We start from the raw sequence: 5,362 nt of genomic DNA, 5'->3' as shown, positions 1-5,362 counted from the left end.
GTCCTTATTTTCTATGCATTGTCCTTATTTTCTGTACAATGTCCTTACTTTCTGTACAATGTCCTTATTTTGTGTTCAATTTCCGTATTTTCCGTACAATTACCGTATTTTCTGTACAATGTCCTTATCTTCTATACAATGTCCTTATTTTCTGTACAATGTCATTATTTTCTTTACAATTTCCTTATTTTCTGTACAATGTCGTTATTTTCTGTACTATGTCCTTATTTTGTGTTCAATTTCCGTATTTTCCGTACAATTACCGTATTTTCTGTACAATGTCCTTATTTTCTATGCATTGTCCTTATTTTCTGTACAATGTCATTATTTTCTTTACAATTTCCTTATTTTCTGTACAATGTCGTTATTTTCTATACAATGTTGTTATTTTCTGTACAATGTCCTTACTTTCTGTACAATGTCCTTATTTTGTGTTCAATTTCCGTATTTTCCGTACAATTACCGTATTTTCTGTACAATGTCCTTATCTTCTATACAATGTCCTTATTTTCTGTACAATTTCCGTATTTTCTGTACAATTACCTTATTTTCTATACAATGTCCTTATTTTCTGTACAATGTCCTTATTTTCTGTACAATGTCCTTATTTTCTGTAAGATGCCCTTGTCTTTGTCAGTACAAGGTCGTTTTGTCTGCATACCACTCTTATTTCATTACAAACTTGTATGATAATACAATCAGATAATATACAAATAACCAAGACACAATAATACAATCAGATAATATACAAATAACCAAGACACAGTGATGAACTAAATGAAGAATTTATTTCCTGGAATCGATAAATAAAAAATAACAGTCATTTCAGAAATGTGCATGATATATGGCTTTGCTATTATTCTAAACTTAAATGTTGGGAATGTTTAGAACTGTTTTCCCCAAGATGAGGAGTATCTAAGAGTAATTCAGCTCCAGTGGTTTTCTCAATTAACAAATTCAAGAATAATTGTTTCAGAAAGATTTGTACATCAAATAGTTTTCATATATTATTGTCATTTTGAAAAGCTGTACTAATAAAAAAAGCTTGTGAAATAAAAAATGTGAAGTACACATTATTAATATTGCTAAATAACATGACTTACACCTGAGCTATTGAAATCTTTGTCAAATTATTATTATTTTTTTGTATGGTTACTGTATAACACTCTTAAATTTGCGGGGTCAGTAATTCGCGGGGTCAGTATTTCGCAGTTTCGTATTCAGTACATATTCGTTAAATTTGGCTGTGCACTCAAATCCCATGTGAAGTGCAAAGTATTTTGAGTGTAATCATTTAAGGGTTAAACCTTGAAATATATGTGTAGGTAAACCGTTTGAAAACACTGATCCCTAGGGTCGTCATCCGTCAGTGACTTCACTAGAAAGAAAATCAAATGTGTATGTACCTTTGTAGGAGTAAACTGTAATCAAGTAAACATCTACTGTGTACACAATCAATATGTTGTGGCCACTTATATGTAAGTGTTGTTTTTACATTCCATGCCCAGCTGTCACATGTTGTGATAAGTTCCGTAAAAGTGGTTTACAGTTTCGAAAATTCGAAACATGAATTTGTGGATATAAGTCAAAGCGGGAATATAGCTAAATTAAGACCCCCGCGAAATATAACAGATATACACAGTATTTCAAAATGGTCGAATCATCCTATTCCACATAAAGCACCATATAAATACTTTTCATCATTGTTTTAATCACCATCTCAATGAAATCACAATGAAATGACCCGTCGATGTTTTAGTATCATGTGGAATTCAATTCTTAATGTAAGGTAGAGTTAACAGATCATTTTTATAAGTACGAAGTTAAAAAAGTTCTTGACAAATTATGTCATAATAATAAAACTAGAGAATGACTTTGACATGAATCTTCCCGTTCCAATGCAAATCAGTCATTGTTGGCCACTTTCTATAAAAAGTAATAGTGACCTTGACATAACCACTTTGACCTTGGCATCCTGAAGTAGGAACTCATTTGAGGTATTCTCATACTAAATCTTTTGCATGAAGCTTGTTAGAGCGAAATCACTAAATAATCGACAAATTTCTATAAATAACCACAGTAACAGTGACCTTGTTTTTAACCTTTGAACCCTGAAATAAGAACTCACTCCAGGTATTTTCGTACTTGACCTTTGTATAAAGTTTGGTCAAAATTTGTGAAGAAATGTAGTAGAATGAAGACACTGAATCATGAAAGAATAGGACAGAACGGGACAGGACGGATAATCCTGCCCCCTAAAATAGCGGCCTGTAAAATTTTGATTTTTCATAGGAAACAATAAAACAGTTTTTCACTACATCCTCAACACGGAGAGAAAGACGAACACACTGTAAACCTTTGGCCTTCTTACATTCCTACACTGATGATAACTTTTAAGCCTTTTGGGTTTTTTTCGCAGCCCTAAATTTTTCTGGATTTGCTAAAAAAAAATGATGAATCAATTTTGTGAGATCTGTGTTTTAAGATTTCAGGTCAAGTGGACTGTAGACATGACAAAATGTGTAACGGTAAGAATGCATTATTTTTTCAAATTGTTTCCCACAAAAATTGCAAAAATCAGAATCCCCTAAAAAAATGTTAAACAACACTTTTATAGTGTTCACAAATATATTTTTCACCCTAAGTCCACATGTTTAAGGGTAAAAAGTGCAAAAAAATGAAATGAGGTTTAAAATAAGAATGTAACAATAGTGAAAAATGTATAGAAAACCTTCAAATAAAATGGCAATGAAACTTTTATTCTTAACTGATTTAACCCATGATATTTTAACCCCTGCTATTTCATAATGAACTATTCCAACCTTTGAAGAGTTCAAATATGTCTTCAGGGGTGAATAAGTTGATGGTATTATCTTTTGTTTGTTGCTAAATTAACTACTAATCTAAAATATCTTTGGTTCACACTCGTAGACACGTTAAAATGATATGTAACTTTTTTCTTTGTTCTGAGAAGGGATACTCCTAGGGGAGGCAGGGACCTCTTACTATAGGGGGCTTCTTTGTTCTGAGAAGGGATACTCCTAGGGGAGGCAGGGACATCTTACTATAGGGGGCTTCTTCACATACATCCTGGCCAACAAGTGTGATAAATAAAAGTTGATAAACATTTGTTTCATTTATTCTTATAAAATTAATATTCTTAATATTTATTTATTTATCTCGCCAAACAAATAGCATTAAATCACAGTAGTTTACGTAACTTTTTACAACCCAGGCTATATATATCATCCGTCTATAGAAAATGGCTTGGCGGATCTCACAACTCGCAATGATCCCTAGAGCAATACAGTAGCTATGCTAAACATTTACAGAAAACATCCTGAAATGTTTCAAATAAAAGCAACATTGTTCCCGCTGTGTATGAAACTTTTCATAACTCTTGAGTTTGGAATCATTTGCTTGTTGACAGTAGATTATCGCCTATCATAAGAATGATATTGTCGGGAGTTTTTATTGCTGTTTGATCAAGAATATTAAATATGAATTATGATGTATAATGTATATGCTTAGTGGTAGATCCCCGGGTGGAGGACAAAATGAATTGCCAGGTGAGGTATAATGGTTTCCTAACAATAATGGAAGATCTTGTGGAAGCATGCTTTTTTACCAATATATAAAAATAATTTGTAATTTAAACAAGAGGCCCAAGAGGTCCTGTATCGCTCACCTGAATATTTAAGCAGTCATAGCAAAATATTCTCATTAATTATTATATTGCACTAAAAATATTTCCCTCGCAAACTTTGTTGACTCCATCTGTTGAAACTACCAGCAAAATATTATTACAAGATTCTATGCTTTTTGATTCTTCTTCAGAAGTTGCTTGACATTTTTTTCCCTGTGATCTTGTAAGTAGGTCAATGTCATTTTCCTTCTCAAATTGGTTAGCTCTATTCCAAAAAGCTACCAGCCAAATCTTATGAATCCATTCCTTTTAGTTCTCAAGAACAAATCCATTAAAATGTTGTTGACCTCTGTGACCTCTAAAGTAGGTTGAGGTCATTTTCATTTGCAAACTTTGGTGAGCTCTATCCCGGGAAGTCACCAGCCAAATATTATAATTTTATGCCTTTTAATTCTTCAGAAGAAGCTGTTTGAACTGTTTGACATATTTGAACGCTGTGACCTTGAAAGTAGGTCAAGGTCATTTTCATTCGCAAACTTTGTTTGGCTCTTTCCCAGGAAGCCACCTGCCAAATATTAAGATTTTATAACTACCAGTTCTTCAGAAGAAGTCGTTTAAAGTGTTTGACATATCTGCCTCATGTGACCTTAAAAGAAGGTCAAGGTCATTTTCATTCTCAAACTTTGTTCGGCTCTTTCCTAGGAAGCTACAAGCCAAATATAGAGATTATATACCTTTCAGTTCTTCAGAAGAAGTCGTTTGAAGTGTCTGACACATTTGACTCCTGTGACCTTGAAAGAAGGTCAAGGTCATTTTCATTCTCAAACTTTGTCGGGCTCTATCCAAGGAAGCCATCAATCAAAAATAAAGATTCTATACCTTTCAGTTCTTCAGAAGAAGTCATTTGAAGCTTTTGACATATATGACCCCTGTGACCTTGAAAGTAGGTCAAACTAGTTTTCATTCTCAAACTTTGTTGGGCTCTATCCCAGGAAGCCACCAGCCAAATATAAAGATTATATACCTTTCAGTTCTTCAGAAGAAGTCGTTTGAAGTGTTTGACACATTTGACCCCTGTGACCTTGAAAGAAGGTCAAGGTAATTTTCATTCTCAAACTTTGTTGGGCTCCATCCAAGGAAGCCATCAGCCAAATATGAAGATTCTATACCTTTTAATTCTTCAGAAGAAGTCGTTTGAAGTTTTTGACATATTTGACCCCTGTGACCTTGAAAGTAGGTCAAACTAATTTTCATTCTCAAACTTTGTTGGTCTCTATCCCAGGAAGCCACCAGCCAAATATAAAGATTCTATACCTTTCAGTTCTTCAGAAGAAGTCGTTTGAAGTGTTTGACACATTTGACCCCTGTGACCTTGAAAGTAGGTCAAGGTCATTTTCATTCTCAAACTTTGTTGGGCTCTATCCCAGGAAGCCATCAGCCAAATATGAAGATTCTATACCTTTTAGTTCTTTAGAAGAAGTCGTTTGAAGTTTTTGACATATTTGACCCCTGTGACCTTGAAAACAGGTCAAGGTCATTTTCGTTTTCAAACTTTGTAGGGCTCCTACCAACAAAGCTTTCAGCCAAATATCATGACTCTAGGCCTGTCCGTTCTTCAGAAGAAGTTGTTTCAAGGAAAAGTTGACGGACGAGGACGGACGGACGCCGCGCCACGGCATAAGCTCACTTGGCACTTCGTGCCAGGTGAGCTAAAAA

General features: G+C 34.1%; 1 long non-coding RNA gene across 1 annotated transcript; it reads right to left on the bottom strand.

Moving 5' to 3' along the window:
• Positions 1–769: 769 nt before the first annotated feature.
• Positions 770–3,700, bottom strand: LOC110452783. The gene is made up of 2 exons (XR_002463224.1): positions 3,059–3,700; positions 770–2,999 (listed from the first exon to the last, which is right to left on the bottom strand). It is a non-coding gene; the product is annotated as an uncharacterized LOC110452783 (long non-coding RNA).
• Between the last annotated feature and the right edge of the window lie 1,662 nt (positions 3,701–5,362).

Source organism: Mizuhopecten yessoensis, unplaced genomic scaffold, assembly GCF_002113885.1.
Source record: "Mizuhopecten yessoensis strain PY_sf001 unplaced genomic scaffold, ASM211388v2 scaffold6863, whole genome shotgun sequence".
NCBI lineage: Eukaryota > Metazoa > Mollusca > Bivalvia > Pectinida > Pectinidae > Mizuhopecten > Mizuhopecten yessoensis.
Note: the sequence above shows the minus strand (reverse complement) of the source record. Positions and strands in the feature narration are given on the sequence as shown.